A 24887-nucleotide genomic window follows, 5' to 3' on the forward strand; every position below is an offset into this window, starting at 1 on the left:
GCCTGAATTTCACACAGAGAAATCTGCTGTGATAAAAAGAAGTACAAATACAAATACAAGGAGAGATAGAGTGAGTGAGTGAGTGAGTGTGTGAATGAGAGAGAGAGAGAGTGTGTGTGTGTGTGTGTGTGACTGCTCGCGCTAGCGCGTGGGGGGAGAATAACTAATAAGCAAATGTCACCACCGTAAGCTGGAGATCTATTTTTAGAATTCGAATTGCCAGCAAGCTGAAGGGTGGATACCTCGTGACCCAGATTTTTCTCTCTCCCTCACATCCCCCCCCCCCCAGCACCCCCCACCCCCACCCACCCCCGCGCCCCCCTCCCTCCCTCAGTTTCTGAACCATGATCTTGACAAATGGTAAATGCTGAACACATTTAATTAAACTTTCCAGACACCGCAATCAGTAGAACTGTTCACAATGCCAAGCATGGAACTTGCCAACACAGATAAGCGATGGAGTGGTCAGGTTAGCATGGGTGAGAAAGCTTTGAGAGAGAGAAAGAAAGAGGGAGAGAGAGAGAGAGAGAGAGAGAGAGAGAGAGAGAGAGAGAGAGAGAGAGACAGACAGACAGACAGACACACACACACACACACACACACACACACACACAGAGAGAGAGAGAGAGAGAGAGAGAGAGAGAGAATGAATGAATGAATGAATATTTATTTCTGAGGGCAATAGAGTAAGCAAACATTGCTTGTTTTCATCCAGCCTTCGAAAGGGAAAAATGTCAACAACAACAAAACAAAGTGTGAAGAAAAACCACAAGAAAATGACTACATGCTAAACAAATTCATAGAAAGACGAGACAATAAACAACTGGAGAGAGAGAGAGAGAGAGAGAGAGAGAGAGAGACAAGAGAGAGATTTCCGGCCCCAATGGTAAATTGTGGTCGGTGGCGACAGCTGGAAACGTCCGCATAAGATAACAGCCCTCACCCCCCACCCCCCTCCCCGCCCACCAATTCCCCCATCTATCCCCTCCAGCCTAACTTCTCCCTACCCTCCTCACCCACAGAAGTGAGAGAGAGGGAGGGGGAGGAAGTGGGGGAGAGACAGCTGGAAAGAGAGGGAGAGAGAGACAGAGAAATATATATATATATATGATGTATGTAGAGAGAGAGGGAGGGAGAGACACAGAGAGAGAGACTGGGAGAGTGTCTCAAGGAAGAAAGACAGATAAAGAGACAAAAAGATAGATAAAGAGACAAAAGATAGGTAAAGAGACAAAAGATGGATAAATAGACAACAGATAGACAGATAAAGAGACAACAGATAGACAGATAAAGAAACAACAGATAGATAAAGAGACAACAGATAGATAAAGAGACAACAGATAGATAACAGATAGATAAAGAGACAACAGATAGACAGATAAAGAGACAACAGATAGACAGATAAAGAGACAACAGATAGACAAAGAGACAACAGATAGACAAAGAAACAACAGATAGACAGATAAAGAGACAACAGATAGACAGATAAAGAGACAACAGATAGATAAAGAGACAACAGATAGACAGATAAAGAGACAACAGATAGACAGATATAGAGACAACAGATAGATAAAGAGACAACAGATAGACAGATAAAGAGACAACAGATAAAGAGACAACAGATAGACAGATAAAGAGACAACAGATAGACAGATAAAGAAACAACAGATAGACAGATAAAGAAACAACAGATAGACAAAGAGACAACAGATAGACAGATAAAGAAACAACAGATAGACAGATAAAGAGACAACAGATAGACAGATATAGAGACAACAGATAGACAGATAAAGAGACAACAGATAGACAGATAAAGAGACAACAGATAGACAGATATAGAGACAACAGATAGACAAAGAGACAACAGATAGACAGATAAAGAGACAACAGATAGACAGATAAAGAGACAACAGATAGACAGATAAAGAGACAACAGATAGACAAAGAGACAACAGATAGACAGATAAAGAGACAACAGATAGACAGATAAAGAGACAACAGATAGACAAAGAGACAACAGATAGACAAAGAGACAACAGATAGACAGATAAAGAGACAACAGATAGATAAAGAGACAACAGATAGACAGATAAAGAGACAAAAGGTAGACAAAGAGACAACAGATAGACAGATAAAGAGACAACAGATAGACAGATAAAGAGACAACAGATAGACAAAGAGACAACAGATAGACAGATAAAGAGACAACAGATAGACAGATAAAGAGACAACAGATAGACAGATAAAGAGACAACAGATAGACAGATAAAGAGACAACAGATAGACAGATAAAGAGACAACAGATAGACAGATAAAGAGACAACAGACAAAGAGACAACAGATAGACAGACAAAGAGACAAAAGATAGACAAAGAGACAACAGATAGACAGATAAAGAGACAACAGATAGACAGATAAAGAGATAACAGATAGACAGATAAAGAAACAACAGATAGACAGATAAAGAGACAAAAGATAGACAAAGAAACAACAGATAGACAGATAAAGAGACAACAGATAGACAGATAAAGAGACAACAGATAGACAGATAAAGAGACAACAGATAGACAAAGAGACAACAGATAGACAGATAAAGAGACAAAAGGTAGACAAAGAGACAACAGATAGATAAAGAGACAACAGATAGACAGACAAAGAGACAAAAGATAGACAAAGAGACAACAGATAGACAGATAAAGAGACAACAGATAGATAAAGAGACAACAGATAGACAGATAAAGAGACAAAAGATAGACAGATAAAGAGACAACAGATAGACAGATAAAGAGACAACAGATAGACAGATAAAGAGACAAAAGATAGACAGGTAAAGAAACAACAGATAGATAAAGAGACAACAGATAGACAGATAAAGAGACAACAGATAGACAGATAAAGAGACAAAAGATAGACAGATAAAGAGACAACAGATAGACAGATAAAGAGACAACAGATAGACAGATAAAGAGACAACAGATAGACAGATAAAGAGACAACAGATAGATAAAGAGACAACAGATAGACAGATAAAGAGACAAAAGATAGACAGATAAAGAGACAACAGATAGACAGATAAAGAGACAACAGATAGACAGATATAGAGACAACAGATAGATATAGAGACAACAGATAGACAGATAAAGAGACAACAGATAGACAAAGAGACAACAGATAGACAAAGAGGCAACAGATAGACAAAGAGACAACAGATAGACAGATAAAGAGACAAAAGATAGATAGACAAAGAGACAACAGATAGACAGATAAAGAGACAACAGATAGACAAAGAGACAACAGATAGACAGATAAAGAGACAACAGATAGACAAAGAGACAACAGATAGACAGATAAAGAGACAAAAGATAGGTAAAGAGACAAACAGGCACACGGGAGAAATATGAAAAGAGAGATAGAGAGAGAGACAGACAGAGAGAGAGACAGAGACAGAGACAGAGAAACAGAGACAAAGACAGACAGAGATACAGAGAGACATGCAGAGACAAAGAGACGTAAACCAAGATAGACAGAGAAACAGAAACTGAGAGAAATAACGGCACACTCCATACTGAGACATATAGAGACAAAATAATAGAGAAACCAGAAACACACACACACACACACACACACACACAGACACTTTCTGAACGGAAGAATACAGCAGGAAGGTATACATATGATTGATTAGGAACCCCCCCCCCCCCCCCCCCCCCATTCTGTTCATGCACACGGGCAGTAAAAAAAACACAAACAAACAAACAAACAAAAAAAACCCACACATCCAAACCCCAAAACACAGACACACACACAGAGGTAACCACAGACACTGCACATCACGTTGTGTCAGCATGTGGGTGATGAGAAGCTGCTGCCCGGGATGACGTAGGTAGGAAGGAGAGAAGGAAGATGGCTGTCGGCAACTGATGATTATCAACGCACACTGTGCTCGTCAATAATGATCAAAGAAACACCGCCGTCAGCACTTTTTTTCCCCTCCTTTCTCCAGCAAAGAATGGTAAGTGTAGATATGTCCATGTGTATGTCTGCAATCTCTCGTTTCTCCAGCAAACGGGTGCGATGGCCTACCGGTTAAACAGAGCGCTAGATTCTCGCCCGAGTTTGCCCCGAGTTCGATCCCTGGGTTCGGCGCACCCGGTGGGTTTAAGGGCGGACATCTTTCTGATGTCTCGCGTCCAAACTATGTGCAGACATACCTTCTGGTGCCTGAACCTCCTTCCACTGTATATGCATGCAGAAGATCAAAAACGCACGATAGAGATCATGTAATAGTTGGGTTACGGAAACAAGAACATGCCCAGCAGGCTCACCCCTGAAAACGGATTATGGTTGCCTACATCTCGGGGTTAAAATAAAAGGTCATACACGGAAAAGGTCACATCACACACACACACACACACACACACACACACACACGCACGCACGCACGCACACACTCACACACACACACACATAGACACACACACAGAGATCTCACTGAATGACAGAGGAAACGAATGATGAGCGCCCAAAAGCAGCTCTAAGTCGGATCTACCCAGGCAGGCAGCCTATTGTGCAAATGACTGTTTGTAAGGCGCTTAAAGCTTGGTCTCTGACTTAGGATAGGAGAGAGACTCACACAAACAGCTGCAAAGAGAGAGACAGGGAGACTGACAGTAACAAAGATGGGGACAAACAAACAACCAGTGCTAAAGAGGTAGAGACTGGCAACGAGACAGACAAAAGCAGACGCAGAGACCGACAAAGGCACAAAGAGACAGACAGTGGCAGACAAAGACAGGCAGAGAGAGAGAGAGAAAGAGAGAGAGAGAGAAACAAGACAGAGAGACAAAGAAGACAAAGTGGCAGACAAAGAAACAGACACACAAGACAGAACAACAGCAGAGAAAAAAAAGCAACTGGAAAACACACACACACACACACACACACACATAAAAACCATCATCTGTGTAGGTACACACCTATGAAGCCGGGGTTATGGAAACGGAGTTTGCGAAACAATCTGTCGCCAGTCATCCAATCATCCTGCTTCATTTGTTCACACACACACACACACACACACACACACACACAAACGCAACACAATATCACTTTAGTAATCCCCTCGAAGACAAAGGTCCCCACCATCATCCGAGCGTGAAACGAGGCAATGCAGCTTCCGGATCTGACGGACAATCAATCAGTCAACCAACCGGCACCGCCACATCCAACTTTGATAGGCCTTTCAGCCGTTCACCCCCCAACTCCCTCCCTCTCCCTCTCACCAGCACGCCCATTCCCCACCAGTCCATTCCCAGCGCACAGCAGCCAAATGGGCGTTTAGCCCTCAGCGACGCTCGGGCACTTATGTAATAGACCTAGCTCCTGCTGAACTTGCAGTTTGCATAATTGAACGATTTTCAACCTTCGGTTTTTTTTTTGCACTCTTTCTTTATCTGTGTACAATTCCTTCGTGGGAAATTTCTTGTGACGCTGACGCACTTGGTAATAAAGACTTTCTGATTCTTAAAGGCAACAACAATAAAATAGTATTATATAAAAAAAAGCTCTGTCCGAAATGGGTGTTTTGCCCTCAACGACGCGCACGCGTGTGTTCAGGCACTTATGTATCTATCCACTGCTGAACTTTGCAGTTTGCATAATTAACGATTTTCAATCTTTGTTTGCTGGTGTGTGTGTTGTTGTTTTTTTCTTTCCTTTTCTTTCTGTTCTTTATGTACAACCCCTTTTCGTGAAAAATTCCTTATGATCCTGATACACTTGGAAATGAAGATTTTCTCATTCTTAAAAACAACAACAATAAAACAGAGCTCTGTCCAAAATGGGTGTTTTGTCCTAAACGTGCGCACGCGCGTGTGCTTAGGTACTTATGTATAATCCTCCTATCTACTGCTGAACTTGCAGTTTGCGTAATTAACGATTTTCAGTCTTTGTTTTGCACTCTTTCTTTATGTGTGTACAATTCCTTCGTGGGAACTTTCTTGTGACCCTGATACACTTGGTAATGAAGACTTTCTGATTCTTAAAAACAACAATAAAAACATATGGGTGTAGGTGAAAGACAAATCCAAAAGGAACTGTTGAGAGAAGGACACAAAGTATGTGTGTATGTATGTGTGCGTGTGTGTGTGTGTGTGTGTGTGTGTACTTGCGTCCGTGTGTGTGTGTGTGTGTACTTGCGTCCGTGTGTGTGTGTGTGTGTTTGAGTGTGTGTGTGTGTGTGTTAGAGCGTGTGTGTTTGAGTGTGTATGTGTGTGTGTGTGTGTGTGTGTGTGTGTGTGTGTGTGTGTGTGTGTTTGAGCATGTGTGTGTGTGTGTGTGTGTGTGTGTGTGTGTGTGTGTGTGTGTACTTGCGTCCGTGTGTGTGTGTGCGTGTGTGTGAGAAAGAGAGAGAATAATGAGTTAAAGCTAGAGAGATAATCAATAAAATGAACAAAATAATATAATATCTCCTTCTATATTATCGAGACACACAGACGGACAGACAGACAGACAGAACATGTTGTGCAGACAGGCAGATAGACAGACAGGCAGAGAGACAACATTATGAACTAACCAACCTCTTTTCTTTCTCATCCGCCTGCGCTAATCAATAATGCAGGACAAATCTGAACTGCCACAGCTGATGGCATCGACGTGCTCGGGGAGAAAGCTTTCATCATAAACATTATTTCCGAAGCATCATAAGCGTTGTTCTGGCGGTGGTGGTCCATCACAAAATGAACCGATCTTTCTGTTTCGTTGGGCAAACTCATTTCCTTGTTGGAGATAGAGATTGAGCGCTGCCTATGCCGTCAATTGTCAGTGACGATATTCCGGTTTGTACAGGAAGAAAAAAAAACACAACCCCACATAATCAGAAGGAAAAACACAAATAACAAATACTTATCAACTGTGGCGCGCACACAGAGACACAGACAGACAGACAGACACATACACACACACACTCACGCACGAACACACACACATTCTCACGCATACTCGAGCACACACACACACACACACTGCGCGCGCGCGTCACACACACACACACACATATCTTGTGTACGCGTCAATGTGTGGAGGGGGTGGAAAGAGGTGGGAGGCGCTGTAAGTTGTCAGTAGTATACTCTTTTGCGTGTTTAAGTATTTCCAGATATTTGGTATCGTAATTGTTTGGTTTTCTTTGAAATATTTTCAAATATTTGGTATCTTAATTGTTTGTTGGATTTTTTTTTATATAGTATTTTCAGATGTTTGGTATCTTGAATGTTTTTTGCTTTTTTAAAAAGTATTTTCAGATATTTGGTATCTTAATTGTTTGGGTTTTTTTTTTTTTAAAGTATGTTCAGATATTTGGTATCTTAACATTTTTCATTGTACTTATGCGACTTATAGTTAAATACGCTTTAAGCGGCAGGGTAACCGCAATATGGATGCACATAATGATGATGATGATAAAAAAATATATTAATATCTTCTTCTTCTTCTTCTCCACCTCCTCCTCATCATCATCTTCTTCTTCTTCTTATCATTATTATTTTCATCATCACCATTTTTACAACGCCAGCCACGTGACAAGTAACCATCCTGGCCAATCTCAACAAAACAGGACCACCAGATGTCCACCCTGTCATAATGGAGTGGGCAATTAATCAGTTTATCTTGACACCAATCCTGACATCAATGTTGCATGCTGTCTCTACTGTTAATTGACAACCGCACATATTTATGAATCCATCAGCATCGAGGGATCGATCGACATGGAAATAGGGAATAGCGTGCGTTCGCACGCACACACACACGCAGACGTAATATATATATACATATATGTGTGTGTGTGTGTGTGTGTGTGTGTGTGTGTGTGTGTGTGTGTGTGTGTGTAAACAGAGATAGAGAGACAGAGACAGGTAGAAAGAGGCACACACAAAAAATACCGTGCGAGAGAGAGAGAGAGAGGGAGACAGACAGAGACAGAGACAGACAGAGACAAAGACAGGCACAGAGAGAGAGAGAGAGAGAGAGAGAGAGAGAGAGAGACAGAGAGAGAGAGAGACAGAGAGACAGGGAAACAGATACAGAGAGTTATTGAAAACGAAGAATAAAAAAAATCAATAACCAAGCAACACGTAGCGCCATGTTCCATTTGCGTGATTCGGTTTCTGTTGATTCTGTATTGATTTGTTTTTCTTCTAAGGTTTTATTTTATTTTATTTTTATTTTTTTTTTTTTTTACTTAACAAACGAAACGTATGCCTTGAGAAAAACAAGAGCATAAGACTAACTGAGTCTACAGTCATCGTCATTGCTCAAGGCGAAGGAATTGTATTCCTGTCGATTCCCTCTGCATGTATGATGAAGTTGTAGTCTTCAATCTGACGTCTTTCAAATCTAGGTCATATCAACCGGGTGTGATGCAGAAATAGTAAGATTTCTTCAGTCGGACGTTTTTTTCACCCTCTATCATATTATTTTAAACAGATATTGTGTTGAAACAATAGTAGTCTTCAATCTTAAGTTGTCCACCCTTTGTCGTTTCAGACGAAAATAAAGGAACTGGATAGGGCGCGGTGAGTGGACACACACACACACACACACACTCACACACACACACACACACTCACACACACACACACACTCTCTCTCTCTCTCTCTCTCTCTCACACACTCTCTCTCTCTCTCTCACGCACACACACACACACACACACACACTCTCTCTCTCTCTCTCTCTCACACACACACTCTCACACACAGAGATACAGACACAGACACACACAGACACACACACACACACACACACACAAGAGTCCCTATTGGCTACTAATCAACTTTAAAATCACAAGCAAGTGCAAGAGCCCAGCACCGACATCTTCTACACGGTTCACAAAAAGTTAAGGACCACGAAGGAATTTGCAGAGTTTTCGTTTTGGAGGCATGGTGAAATGACGCTGAATTTCTGACAAGCAGCGGTGAATGCTGCCAATGTCGTTGTCGTCGTCGTCGTCCATCATCCATCATCATCATCATCTTCCTCTGCTTCTTCTTCTTCGTTCGTGGGCTGCAACTCCCACGTTCACTCGTATGTACACGAGTGGGCTTTTACGCGTATGACCGTTTTCACCCCGCCATGTAGGCAGCCATACTCTGTTTTCGGAAGGGGGGGGGGGAGCCCATGTACTGAGAGCACCACTCATCACCAGAGGTGGCTTCTTCTACGTGCACTTCCGGTTTTCACATTGAAAAACTACAACCGTCCTTTACACACCACCCAGTAACCCTTGTTGTTGTTGTTGCTGTTGAAACATCGTTTTTTAAACGCATTTCTTACGCAATTCATAGTGCTCATGTGCCTGAAACAGCAGTCTGTGAATTCATGTTCTTGTTCTTGTTCTTCGTCCTCCTCCTCCTCCCCATCATCATCATCATCATCATCATCTTCTTCTTCTTCTTCTTCTTGATCCTCTGCGACTCCCACGTCCACTCGTTTAAATGTATGGTTGGGGCTTTACGTGCATGACCGTTTTTACCCACGCCATAAAGATTTTATAAAAATACACTTTTACGAACTGTTCCTTAAACTCTTGTGAAGTCTGTGGTAATCTTGATTTTTGTAACATTTTATGAAAATACACTTTTTGATGTGGTCCGTAACTCTTTTTGTGAAGACTGTGGAGCGCTTTGATTCCAACAAGCTCACTGCCAGACTCAACAACTTAAGCCTTTCAAATCTGATAGAGCGCTGAGCCAAGGGCGTGCAGCGCAGCTTACATCAGTTCCAGCACACAGACCCACTGCCCAGTTTCCACAGAGCTTGAAACCATTTCAATTAAATCACTCAGTTAACGGGGCTGGCGTCTTTCCAGGACACTCACTTTGCACAGTTTTGCCCCGTCGTCTGTTGAAGAACCAAAATCAGATTTAGTATCTGAGGAAAGATGGGGGAGGGGGCGGGGAGAGACAGAGAAAGGTAAAGGGGAAAAGAGAGACAGAAAGGGAGAGAGAGGGAGGGGGGGGTGGGGGAGAGAGAAGGGGGAGTGGGAGAGATGAGGAAAAAGGGAAAGGGGGAGAGGTGGAGAAAGACAACCACGACATGGACAATTTTTCAAAATATCACCGTAACGCTGATTTAGACACACACACACACACACACACAGAGAGAGAGAGAGAGAGAGAGAGAGAGAGAGAGAGAGAGAGAGAGAGAGAGAGAACTCATAATTTTTAATGTAAGACCACCGACCTGTACATAGGTTGTTGTACACACATCTCACTAAGAAAAAAAATCAGGAACAACAAAACAGGAACAAAAAAACAACAACAACAAACAATCAAAAAAACAATAGTGAGCTCTCTGGTGAAAAAAAAAAACGTACACAAAAAGCCCAATATGACTACAATCAATAATTCTCCTCTTATGGCACATCCACGTCCACCATGTTGCCTACAGATAAACTCAGTGTGTCTCTCCCACCACCGACACCAATATCCATATGGAATCTCTCTCTCTCTCTCTCTCTCTCTCTCTCTCTCTCTCTCTCTCTGTGCTCTATTTATCAATATATCTACTGGAATCTGTCTGTCATTAGTCTTTAGAACATGTATATATATATATATATATATATATATATATATATATATATATATATATAAACTCTCTGCAGGCTGTGCTTCCTTTGAGAGATCCAGCTGATCCTGCAGCGAAAAGTCTGTTCAAGTGCATTATGTTTGTTAAAGTTGTCGTGAAACAACACATGCAGTATCCTCATCACACAACCCATCGTCCAATGTTTGAAAAAGCAAATATTCAGCATCAATGGTAACAGAAAGTATGTGCAAGGTAAGTCCACCATGCACACAATTTTCACCGCTCCAACTAGCTTTGGGTTTGGAAAATCATTTGCTCTACTCTGTGAATCAAAATATACAATGCAAGCCACGACGATTTATCGATCCAACAACGACAAGCAAAGAGTGGTACCTACCCCATCCTCTCTGTCTCTCTCTCTCTCTCTCTCTGGGTGAGAAACAATTCAAACTGCTTGAAAGCTTATCATGTGTTTGTGATGAGAGACAGGACAGACGAAAGTCTTGGATTTCCAACAAAACAAATGTACATGCAATACGTGTGTATGTAGCATACTCGCACACCGATGCATACGCTTCCCTCCTTTTTGTTTCTTCCACACGGCTGTAGTATACTTATTTGTCAGTGATCTGAACAAAATAATAACAAACGTAAAAAAACAGAAAAAACACATAATAAAACAAACAATAATAAACAAGCATAAACAACAAAACCATGATATCATCACCACAGATACGATTGCTATTTTGAGTGGGAATTTTCAATCGCTACACAGGCAGGTTAAGGTTCTGTGCGCCTCTCCACTTCCGGTTAGGTGAAAGCTAGTCGACTTACGAGTCAAATGAAATGCGGCGGCAATATAAACAAAGTGATGAAGAACAAATAATCAAGACTGACAGAAGTCCAGGATCTCTAACGAAACAAAATAACATGCATCATGTACATCATTACAACGCGGTCGCATATCATCTTTTTTCAGTTTCTTCTTCACGAATGCATCCGATGTCGGTGATATGAACACACACAGGCTCGCACGCGCACCCATGTACACATATAGACACACACACACACACACACACACACACACACACACACACACACACAATTTCGTTATGATAAGGGGTAAATCTGCAGGTGTTGAATTGTTCCATCGCACGCTGTGCAGACACAAATTTTCACGCCTTGCGAAACTCCAGCGATGATAATTCTCCTCCCAGTTCCATCCTGCACCTGAGGGCTAAGGGGAATGTTGGCAAGCATGCACATTCTGATTGCAATAGACGAAAATCACAAAACAAAACAACAACAAAAACAAGGAAATGGAATATATTTCATCGATCCTTTACACGTGTTTATTGCATTTCAATAGTGACAACTCCGTGATGTGAGTGAGATTCCCCCCTCTCTCTCTCACCCTGGCGGCTTATGTCGGGGACTGTTCGAAGCACTCCATCATATCCTCTTTTGGCAGCGCTCATCTGCCGCAACAGTAGGCAACTCCATGCAAAATTAACACTGCACTTAAAGGGACGCTGCACAACGATCCTAAGCCTCATACTTTGCAAACTGCTGATTGGAACTGAACGTGGAGCAACACGTCTGTGTGGACAGCACAGTCCACTGCCAAGTCTTCACAGCGTTCAAGAATACTAGTCCAGAGTATCAGTCCTGATTATCACCGTGGGCAGATAAAAACAAAAACAAAAACAAACAAGAGAGGCAAGGCCTTCAAGACTCACTTGTGATACACTTTTAAAAAAATCCAAGCATTTTATGTATTGAGTATAATTTCAAAATGTAATGTTTAAGATGAGAAAGATCAGTTTAAAGCAAATTAACTCCCCTAGTATTAATTACAGAGTCATTTCCCTTTTTTACTATCTGCACCAAAACGTTTGCAAAATAAATAAAACTTCCATGCTTAGCAAAAGAAGTTCCTGTTTGAACAAAAAATGATAATAATGACTGCTCTAGTTGTTGGGTCAGAATATCAGATCAAAGTGCCAAGTTTAGAGAATACAAAAAATATAAATGTAACAGTAAATGCAGTTTGTATATAATTAGGCTTCATTCTTTATTTTTTTGTGCCCATCCCAGAGGTGCAATATTGTTTTAAACAAGATGACTGGAAAGAACTGAATTTTTCCTATTTTTATGCCAAATTTGGTGTCAACTGACAAAGTAGTTGCAGAGAAAATGTCAATGTTAAAGTTTACCACGGACACACAGACACACACACACACACACACACACAGACAACCGAACACCGGGTTAAAACATAGACTCACTTTGTTTACACAAGTGAGTCAGCAAGGAAATGGAATATATTTCATCGATCCTTTAAACGTGTTCACTGCATTCCAATAGTGACAACTCCGTGACGTGAGTGAGATTCCCCCCTCTCTCTCCCGCTCACCCTGGCGGCTTATGTCGGGGACTGTTCGAAGCACTCCATCATATCCTCTTTTGGCAGCGCTCATCTGCCGCAACAGTAGGCAACTCCATACAAAATTAACACTGCACTTAAAGGAACGCTGCACAACGATCCTAAGCCTCATGCTTTGCAAACTGCTGATTGAAACTGAACGTGGAGCAACACGTCTGTGTGGACAGCACGGTCCACTGCCAAGTCTTCACAGCGTTCAAGAATACTAGTCCAGAGTATCAGTCCTGATTATCACCGTGGGCAGATAAAAAAAAAAAATAAAAATGAGGAAAAACCCAACGAACGGAGCAATCAGAAGGCGGTGCTTGGCAGCGCAGCACAGGAACCCACACAGACAAATTTTAGCCACTGGCGTTTTGGTGATATGGAAAAAAGAAAAAAAACAAAAAAACACACACACGAAAGGTTTGTTTGCTTTTTTTTTTTTTAAGTGGGGGCAGGGGGTGTGGGGGGTGGGTTCTAACGCATTGCAACTTGTGGGTTTAGTTAGAATTTCCCCGATTCGGTATATCTACAAGGAAAAAATAGCCTGCACACACATGGCGTTCATTTGACAACACATTACAGCACCATCATTGATGCTCTCATCTTTGGGGTGGGGACGGGGCTGAGAAGAGAGAGAGAGAGAGAAGAGAGAGACAGACAGACAGACAGACAGACAGAGACAGAGAGGGAGAGAGAGAGAGGAGGGGAGAGAGAGGAGGGAGAGGGAAAGAGAGAGAGAGTGGGTGAAGAGGGAGGAGTGGAAGGCTAATCTATTGCATCAAAACCCATCAGACAGAACTGTGAACTAATGTCCCGTCTTTTTAACGAGTTGAGACATATAGGGGAAATAGAAAAGAGCAAAGGAAAAATTATTCTGTGGAGCAGCACAAATAGTTCCACAAGGATAGGCGTTCAATGAATTGCTCATAAAAGCGCGCGCGCACACAAGCACCCACACATGCATGCAATGGGGGGTGGGGGTAAACATGATCAGTTACTGTTGTCCATACGTACGTGCGCGCGCGCACACACACACACACTCACAAACACAAACACACACGTGCACACACATAGGCACTTACACACTTACACAAACATACACACACAAACACGGACAGACATACAGACACACACACAGACAAACACACACACACACACACACACACACACACACACACACACACACACACACACTTAAGAGATAAGACAGAGACAGAGAGAGAAGTGAGAGAGAGACAGACAGACAGACAGACAGACAGAGACAGAGAGTGGAAAAGGTAAGTCCGTCAGTCCTTCCCCATTTTATGTGCTGGTCAAATACCGTTATACAAACAGCCACGACGACACACACACACACACACACACACACACACACACACACAGAGGCAGAGAGAGACATACATACAGACAGACAGACAGAGACAGCGACTTGACACTTTGACACGTTAATGTCATGGGCCATGAGGTCTTTATGACATGGGTGAATGCGTCAACATACTTTAATCTTGTAACAAACCATTATAATAAACGAATGAAATGATGAAAGCAAATAATGGGGGGGAAAAGTTCCTTCTTTGAAAAAAAATGGTAGCAAAAACATGCCACCTAACACATAGTAACTCCGTTCATTCATCTATCAATGCATCATGCAACATATTCCAACACTGGCTACAGAAGAAAACTGTCAAAGCTGTCTGACCACGCATTTATGCGTGTTGTGCTTTTTTGCCTAATCCTCATAGCTTCTGATATAAATTTTGCTATCGATATTATCACCTCGTGATCTTCTGATTTTAACACTCTAAGAGATCCTTTCTTTTTGTAAATTCTTTTTTTTTTTTTTTTGAACCCACACATTTACTTCTCAAATCAAACATAACATGAATTTCATCATCAACTGAGGAGTCACATAAAGGACATGGAGAATTTGTAGACGTAACTGTCACAAACCACTATTTGTTGGCATGAAAGCCAAGAGCTTTTAATCTAAACTGGGAGAGAGAGAGAGAGAGAGAGAGAGAGAGAGAGAGAGACAGACAGACAGACAGACAGACAGACAGACAGAGACAGAGAGAGACAGAGACAGAGAGACAGAGAGAACTCAGAACACAAAATATTTTACTGCAATGCCACCGGCCTGTTTGCAGAGGAGGTACAAACATGCATTTCAGACACAGAATATTGAACATAAAGGGGGAAGGGACCGACATCGTGGACACAACCTTTCTGAACTAAAAAGGTAGAGAGAGAGAGAGAGAGACAGAGAGAGAGACAGAGAGAGAGAAGGGAGAGACAGACAGACACACAGACAGAAAGGCAGACAAACAAACAAACACAGAGATAGACAGATAAACAAACAAGAGGTCTGGACCCAGACCAATAAATTATTCACTCACGCGGACTTGCAAACAGACAGTGTTCCCAAAAAGAAGGCCAACAGCCTCATGCGCGTTGTAGATGTTAGGGGTGTTGGGTGGGTGGTTATTGATGTAACAAGATATCACCAGTGATGCGGGGTGGTGAGTGGTGGTGGTGGTGGTGGTGGGGGGGGGGGGTTGTAGCCTGTGTAACTAAGCTCCGTCTGTCCACCATAGTCATTCGGATGAGACGATAAACCGAGGTCCCGTGTGCAGCATGCACTTTGCGCACGAAAAAGAACCCACGGCAACAAAAGGGTTGTTCCTGGCAAAATTCTCTCGAAAAATCCACTTCGATAGGAAAAAGAAAAAAACAACAAAAAAACTGCACGCAGGAAAAAATACAAAAAAAAAATGGGTGGCGCTGTAGTGTAGCGAGGCGCTCTCCCTGGGGAGAGCAGCCCAAATTTCACACAGAGAAATCTGTTTTGATAAAAAGAAATCCAAATGCAAATGCATACCAGCTGCACTGCAGCCACCTTCTGATCAAGAGCGGCATGGCCTGGTTCATCGCTACAACCCCCCCCCCCCCCCCCCCCCCCCCCCCCCCCCCCAACCGCCTCTCGCCCAGTCAGGGATGGTTATTGTTATCGTGAAAGGAATGGTACACACAAACACACACCTCATTGCACAGGTAGCCTCTGCGTTATTGCCTTCATCAGCATTTTGGGCTGCTGTTTGTTTGGTCGATTTTTCTTGTTGTTTTATCATTGTTGTTGTTTTCGAGCAGAGTTTTGTGTAGCGTGTATGGATCAGTCCATACGGTTCAACACCTTGAAACTCAAACAAGAGCACAACAGCAGGAGAAACACAACAGTAAACACTGATGAGAAGTTAGGGGAGAATAAAAGAAAGAAGAAGAAGAAGAAGAAGAAGAAGAAGAAGAGGGGGGAGGGAGAGGAGAAGAAAAAGATGATGACGATGGTGATGGTGATGATGGTGATGATGATGATGAAAAATCAGGACGTTCTTGACTTTCATCACGACAGATTAAGGACTTACTACACACGTTACGTCAGCACCGGTTAGAGAAACACACACACACACACACACACACACACACACACACACACACACCATGTCATATCATATACGCTACACCACATGAGCTTGGCAAATGCCTGACAACATAACATCAGCCAACGGGGTAGTCAGGCCCTGATATATATAGATTTTTACACACACACACACACACACACATATATATATATATATCTCTCTGTCTGTCTCTTTCTGTGTGTGTGTGTGTGTGTGTGTGTGTGTGATTTCTTCTCGAATTTGTTTCCCGTGGACAACACTTTTGTTCTTTTTCAGCGCGCAAAGCCCCTGCTGCACACGGGACCTCGGTTTATCGCCTTCTTTGATTTTCCAGTCAAACCTCGGAGAATGGGCGCTTAACCCCTCTGTCAGCTTCCCCCAATCAACACACCATGAGAACAAGCTGACCCGCTAGGGCAAAGGTCAACAGGTCACGCGTCATCCAATCAGCTGACAGCAGTACAAGGTTGACTATTGTGTGGGTATCTGTGCTCCCGTGCTCTGGGCTCTGAATGTAAAATAAAGTGCAGAGTGGTATGGGTGAATAATTTCTTTGTTGCTTCCTCCTCTCTCTCTCTCTCTCTCTCTGTGTGTGTGTGTGTGTGTGTGTGTGTGTGTGTGTGTGTGTGTGTGTGTGTGTGTGTGTGTGTGTGTGTGTGTGTGTGTGTTCGTTCTTTAGTTCAACGTCTTTTCACTATAAGTGATATTAGACGAGGGAAGGAAAAAAAATCGAGTGGGAGGAGGGGGAGGGGGGGAATTACTGTGTACGCATACGAGTAAGTGAAAGTGTGTGTGTGTGTGTGTGTGTGTGTGTGTGTGTGTGTGTGTGTGTGTGTGTGTGTGTGTGTGTGAAAATTATTGATTTAAGTTTTGTTTAAAAAACAAAAAAAACCCAACAACATAACAATATAACATATTTCTAATGAAAAACTAACAACTATAACAGCGAACCAACTGGACTATTTAACAAGGAGTTGAAAAAATCATACATTAGCAATGGACTGCTGAAGATCGTCAACACTGAAGATGATTTCAGTTCAGGGATTTGGGACTTTAACATATGGTCAAAATTTCAGTTTGAAGAAAAACACACCGGTAACTCGGAGTTACATAAGAACATAAAGAAAATGTATGGTTTCATGGGAAAACATTACCATAATGATTTTCATAAGAGGCAAATCATTTCTCTAATCTGCAGATGGAAAATGAATTGTTTTAGGACAAAATATGTCAGTAATATTTCTTGCATCTGTGGTGCTCACATAACAGCCGATCATATACCAACTTGCGATATGTGTTGTGTGTGTGTGTGTGTGTGTGTGTGTGTGTGTGTGTGTGTGTGTGTGTACGTGATGGGTGCGGTGGTTAAATGGTTAGAGCGTTCTCGCCTGAGTTTCCCCTGACGCACATGGTGGGTTAACGGTGGAGGGTTTTTTTCCGATCTCTAAGGTCAATACATGTGCAGACCTGCTAATGCCTGAACCCCCTTCGTGTGTATACGCATGCAGAATACCAAACACGCACATTAAAGATCCTGAAATCCATATCAGCGTTTGGTGGGTCGGTTGTGGAAACAAGAGCATACCCAACATGCACACCTCCGAAAACGGAGTATGGTTGCCTACATGGCGGGGTAAATAAACAAAGCGGAAATACACGTAAAATGTTACGAGAGAGAGAGAGAGAGAGAGAGAGAGTGTGTGTGTGTGTGTGTGTGTGTGTGTGTGTGTGTGTGTGAGTGTGTGTGTGTGTTGTGTGTGTGTGTGTGTGTGTGTGTGTGTGTGCGTGCGTGCGTGACTAAAACCTGATTGAATGACACAGGAAACGAATGATGAGCGCCCAATGGCCGCTGTCAGTCGGCTCTACCCAGGTAGGCAGCCTGTTGAGCAAATGACTCTGTGTTTGTAAAACGCGAAGAGCTTGGGCTCTGAACGAGGATATGCGATATGTAAGTATCCATATCATCCCTATAAGGGAAGGGGATACCGTTTAGATATAAATGCGTACGTAGATTTAGTACTGGGTACTGCGTTAGCCATGTCTACTGGGGTTCTGCTGGGAGTGGAACACAGGCACACAATGCACACGGAAACAAATGTGCACACTCTCACGCTTGTCAGGACCTCCGCCCCCTCGGAACGCCAAAAGAACAGCTAGGACTTCACCCCCACCCTTACTTCAGACAGCCAGGACTTCACCCCTCGGAACGCTAAAAGAACAGTCAGGCCTTAACCCCCAAGCCCCTTCAGACAGCCAGGACTCCATTGCTTAGAACACCAGACAGGCCTCCCACCCGGACAGACAACCAGAACACACCCCTCGAACAATTTATCGCAAACTTTACGGAAGCAAGACCCCATCCCTGTACAACATGACTTTAAGGGCATCAGACAACAGGTTGTTGATTGAACAAAAAAAACCCAAAAGTTCGAAAATCACGGGTGGAGACAGAGGGAGAGATGCAGACAGAGAGAACTTAAGAAAGAAGCAAACAGGTTTTTTTAATCGTTTCTTTCCTGTAGTCCAGCATTCCTGCACATATCAGTCCATTTCTGTTTCACGCACAAAAATGTTTTTTCAATCATAAAACAACAAAAATAAGTTGCTCTTTCTTTCGAAATGATAGACCGACGTTCTAAACGCCTTTAAAAAAAAAAAAAACTTTCAAAACTTTTCCAGTTGAAACGCTTCAGCCTGCTGAATCCTTGCCCTGAGACCAATTCACGTCTGACATGACTATAGTCAGGGTTCTCTTTCTTGTCTTCCCTGTAATCCGTTTGGTGTCGCTGTGGCGCATGTCAAAGAGACACGTTATTCTTTTTCCTTCTAGAACAATCGAGTTAAATTGTGATTTTGTGACACCGGTATTTCGCGTCGAAATAAATGCTTTCACTACACCACACTGCACGTTCTTCTTCTTCTTCGTTCGTTCGTTCGTGGACAGCAACTACCACGTTCACTCGTATGCAACAGTGGGCTCTTACGTGCATGAGCGTTTTTCCACCGCCAGTGAAGGCAGCCATACTCCATTTTCGGGAGTAATGTGTTTTAAAACTGCCCTTTCCTCTCTCACCAGTCCTCTTCCCCATCAGCCCCTCAAAATAAAAGCAAACAAACAACCCGTGACGCTGTAAAACTATGCAAGAGCAACAACAACAACAACAACAACAACAAGACTCTGAAACTTGAAACACATACCAACAGCAATAGGCGCACAGAAAAAAAAAGTACGTACCTTTTTTCCTGAGAGAATAAACAAAACAATACTAAAACCGCATCAGCACAACCACTGCAGCAAAAAGGAAAAAGAAGGGGTCCACAGAACTGGGCCGGCGGACACGGTATTACTCCCAACACAGCGCCTGTCCACCAGTCCTGACTGACACGGTATTACTCCCAACACAGCGCCTGTCCACCAGTCCTGACTGACACGGTATTACTCCCAACACAGCGCCTGTCCACCAGTCCTGACTGACACGGTATTACTCCCAACACAGCGCCTGTCCACCAGTCCTGATTGACAAAGAGCGGCACGCTGCAGGATTGTGAGCTTCTGACCAAAGGGGAAACTAATCACCCCATCGGGCCACGGAAGGCCCAGTCACTCTCTCTGATAAGTCTCGTGCACGTGATACGCGTAGGTAATGAAGGAGTAGGGGGTCAGTGGTCAGAGCAGCGCTATAAGTGGTCTCCTCCTTCTTCTCCTGCCGAGTGGCCGAACACGCTGTCCGCGTTCCCTCGGGCTGTTGGAGCAGTAACTCAATCAGCTTTAATTCCTCCCTGTCTGGCGGTGGATCACAGTCTGCCCTGGGCTGGTCTGTCACATACGGTGCCCTGTCGTGGCTGTGACGTCAATCGGTGTCACCCTCGTTGCTGCACGTGCCACGTCAGTGGCGAGTTCAGTGGTGGTTTAAACCCTCGCCAACTTTATTGTTCTGTTTTGGAGGCAACTCTCGCGTCTACAGTCTCTCGGAGCCGCAGTATTAACACCACCTACTCCTGGGTGCAGTATCAACAATCCTTTCCTGACTGACCGCTGTTTTGGCCAGTATCACATAAACCCTTTATTCCCGGCAAAGCAGTGTCAAAAAAATCTTTATTTTTGCTACTGCTGCGCTTTTGGCAAGATCAAATGGTTCCCTCTTCATTGTTGCACTTGTGCACTGTCGATCAATCCCGCTCGAAACTGCACGGTCGGTGTTTTATCACAGAGCTTCCTTCATGACCACACACATGGAGGCAAGGAAACAACACGTAATCCTTGACACTCTCGGCACTGTCACCCGATCCCATTAACTGCTGTAATTTCGTCAATATCACACACGCACACACACACACAATCCAATCCCCTCCTGACTGCACTTTCGGCAGTATCACATAATCCCTCTCTGGCTGCTCTCTGTGGCAATGTCAGTTAAAATCCCTTGTGGTGGTACTGAGGGAAATATCACATAATCCCTCTCAGACAACACTTTCTGGCAATGTCAGTTAAAATCCCTTGTGGTGGCACTGAGGGAAATATCACATAATCCTCCCGGCGTGGCTGCAGCTGACACACGATCTCCTCGTGGCTGAGGTATCACAGCGTGGCCACGAGGGTCGGCTCACACGGCCCGTATATTGATCGCACGACACAACGCGGAACTTTTCTCCTCACGCTGCACAGTCAGAACACTTCAGTCCTGGCGATGAGGATATCACACTGCTCCCTGTTTTCTCACACAGTCACACATATTCCCCGCGTGTGCTGTACCACACACACTTAAAAATGACATCACACAAGCCTTCCAGGTGGCACATTGGCAGTCACAATTTCCCTTCCTTGCCGCAGTTTTACCATCAGCACACACGTCCCTTGGTAGCCTGAATGTCACAACAACATCAACAACAACATCATCAGCAACAACAACAAACCCCTCTTCACTGAAGAACAGTGATCAACGTATCCTCTCCAGCCGTTGCATCACAAACTGCCTTCCTGGCTTGCTACAGTAAGAGTCCCCCAAGGTGGCCGAAGTTTCTATGATGCCCTGAAAGCTATAGCGTCACCACGTTTCCGCCAGCATGTGTCGCATGACAGAGTTCCCTCCCCTGACACAGTTCTCCCGTGCCCGGCCTGTCACAGACAGTGAGCTGTGTTGACGGAAAGGGTGTGGCGTGGCCTGGCCTGGCGGTAGGGTATCGTATGCCCTTCACACGATCGCCAACTTTTCATTGGCCTTTGCATGTCAAGGATCATACAATTAAGACAGTAAGAAATTCACACGCGTCTTTTTTTTTTTTTAATGTAACGTTTGGGTTTGTCTCCCCCCCTGTCCCTCTCTCTGGTAAGTCACAGTTTCAGAACATGCAAAAATCTAGATTATAATGGCTGCTTGTCCAGACAAGCAGAACGTATTGTGTTGGATTAACAGTGATACTGCAACAAGTGCACACTAATTCACGTGATCATTATTATTTTTCTAGCAAGACTTCATTTCACATGGTCATTTGAACTGGTTGGATTGACATTGATACTGCAAGTGAACGCCAATTCACATGACCATTTTACTGGCAAGAGAAGTGAGTGTGTGTGGAGGGGTGGGGGTGGGGTAGCACAGAAAGCGAAAGCGTTTTGCTGTTTGTTGACGCGACGCATGCGCAAACAAAGTTCACTTCTGCATCATCAGGATCTCAACCAACCCACATTAACTCACTCAGTACGGCCAGTCCTCTCTTCTCCTCTACACAGACCCCTCGGATGTCACTGGGGTGAAACGCTGTTAATGTCGTCTCTTTCGCCGTTCGTATGGAGAGAGTTAAAACCCTTTTCGTGTGTTGCAGAATAGCGTGCTGGTTGTGGCAACACTAACTGGGTTAATTGTTCGAGTCTGCAGTTCATGCACATGATGAGCTTCAGCAGAACATTAGCGCTTTAAAAAATCATTTGGAAGCAGGGTCTAATCTGGTCTTCGCCACTTAAAATCTTTTTTCACTGGAAGCAAAAATCCTTTTCACGAGGAAAGCTTCAACTTGGGCGTGGCTTCTGTTGGGGGCATCAGCTGTCAATCACTGCCCCCTGGTGACGAAAGCTGGCACATCTGTCCTAACATCTGTCACCTCGGTCAATGCACGCATTGTGGACCACCGTCAGCTGCTGGCGGTCGGCTAGACCCGTGCACGTAGCATTGTCACTGCTCTCTTTCACCGCCTTCACAAACCCAGCATCAAACACAATCCTCAGCCACCGCAACAGCTCATCATTCACTGCAACTTCACGTGTCTTCACAACACATTGAAGTGTCACCAGGACAAAACACAAAGTGTCTTCACAACACACTGAAGTGTCACCAGGACCAAACACAAAGTGTCTTCACAACACACTGAAGTGTCACCAGGACAAAACACAAAGTGTCTTCACAACACACTGAAGTGTCACCAGGACCAAACACAAAGTGTCTTCACAACACACTGAAGTGTCACCAGGACAAAACACAAAGTGTCTTCACAACACATTGAAGTGTCACCAGGACAAAACACAAAGTGTCTTCACAACACATTGAAGTGTCACCAGGACAAAACACAAAGTGTCTTCACAACACATTGAAGTGTCACCAGGACAAAACACAAAGTGTCTTCACAACACACTGAAGTGTCACCAGGACCAAACACAAAGTGTCTTCACAACACACTGAAGTGTCACCAGGACCAAACACAAAGTGTCTTCACAACGAAAGACAACCAGCTGGATCCGTTTCGCTTGAAGAACACTCCTTTCCTGACTGAAGTGTCACAAATCCCTTCCTGACTGCTAGTTTGGCCACTATTACAAAAAAAGCCTGTTATGTGTGGTTAAAAGCCTGTTTTGCTTCAAATCATCACACGAAGTATCACACTGCTACTTGTCACAGTATCGTTAACTCGACAAGCGTTGTAACGACAGCACTGTGGATGTTCCAGTAACGTCAGCAATGTAGCCGATCCTGTGTTCCAGCTGTAACGTTAGCACTATTGATGTTCCCACTGTAACGTTAGCTCTGTGGATGTTCCCGCTGTAACGTTAGCTCTGTGGATGTTCCCGCTGTAACGTTAGCTCTGTGGATGTTCCAGCTGTAACGTTAGCAGTGTGGATGTTAACTCTGTGGATGTTCCCGCTGTAACGTCAGCTCTGTGGATGTTCCCGCTGTAACGTCAGCTCTATGGATGTTCCCGCTGTAACGTCAGCTCTATGGATGTTCCCGCTGTAATGTCAGCTCTATGGATGTTCCCGCTGTAATGTTAACTCTGTGGATGTTCCCGCTGTAACGTCAGCACTGTGGATGTTCCCGCTGTAACGTCAGCACTGTGGATGTTCCCGCTGTAACGTTAACTCTGTGGATGTTCCCGCTGTAACGTCAGCTCTGTGGATGTTCCCGCTGTAACGTCAGCACTGTGGATGTTCCCGCTGTAACGTTAGCTCTGTGGATGTTCCCGCTGTAACGTCAGCACTGTGGATGTTCCCGCTGTAACGTCAGCACTGTGGATGTTCCCGCTGTAACGTCAGCTCTATGGATGTTCCCGCTGTAATGTTAACTCTGTGGATGTTCCCGCTGTAACGTTAACTCTGTGGATGTTCCAGCTGTAACGTCAGCACTGTGGATGTTCCAGCTGTAACGTCAGCTCTGTGGATGTTCCCGCTGTAACGTCAGCTCTGTGGATGTTCCAGCTGTAACGTTAACTCTGTGGATGTTCAATGCTGCACCCCACCAGTGCTCTTCAGCCGGCCATCACGGGGTACAACAGCAGTGGTCAGTGTGTCCTGCTGACCATCACGGGGTACAACAGCAGTGGTCAGTGTGTCCTGCTGACCATCAGGGGGTACAACAGCAGTGGTCAGTGTGTCCTGCTGACCATCACGGGGTACAACAGCGGTGGTCAGTGTGTCCTGCTGACCATCAGGGGGTATAACAGCAGTGGTCAGTGTGTCCTGCTGACCATCAGGGGGTATAACAGCAGTGGTCAGTGTGTCCTGCTGACCATCACGGGGTACAACAGCGGTGGTCAGTGTGTCCTGCTGACCATCACGGGGTACAACAGCGGTGGTCAGTGTGTCCTGCTGACCATCACGGGGTACAACAGCAGTGGTCAGTGTGTCCTGCTGACCATCACGGGGTACAACAGCAGTGGTCAGTGTGTCCTGCTGACCATCACGGGGTACAACAGCAGTGGTCAGTGTGTCCTGCTGACCATTATGGGGTACAACAGCGGTGGTCAGTGTGTCCTGCTGACCATCAGGGGGTACAACAGCGGTGGTCAGTGTGTCCTGCTGACCATTATGGGGTACAACAGCGGTGGTCAGTGTGTCCTGCTGACCATCAGGGGGTACAACAGCGGTGGTCAGTGTGTCCTGCTGACCATTACGGGGCACAACAGCAGTGGTCAGTGTGTCCTGCTGACCATCAGGGGG

General features: G+C 44.2%; 1 protein-coding gene across 1 annotated transcript in view; it reads right to left on the reverse strand.

The window, feature by feature from the left end:
- The window catches only part of LOC143283848 (short transient receptor potential channel 4-like), a 133943-nt gene extending 114152 nt beyond the window's left edge, over window positions 1-19791 (reverse strand). The window contains exon 1 of the mRNA XM_076590224.1: window positions 19698-19791. The gene's annotated coding sequence lies outside the window, so the exon portion shown is untranslated. The remainder of the gene's footprint in view (window positions 1-19697) is intronic.
- Between the last annotated feature and the right edge of the window lie 5096 nt (window positions 19792-24887).

Source organism: Babylonia areolata, chromosome 7, assembly GCF_041734735.1.
Source record: "Babylonia areolata isolate BAREFJ2019XMU chromosome 7, ASM4173473v1, whole genome shotgun sequence".
Classification (NCBI taxonomy): Eukaryota; Metazoa; Mollusca; class Gastropoda; order Neogastropoda; family Buccinidae; genus Babylonia; species Babylonia areolata.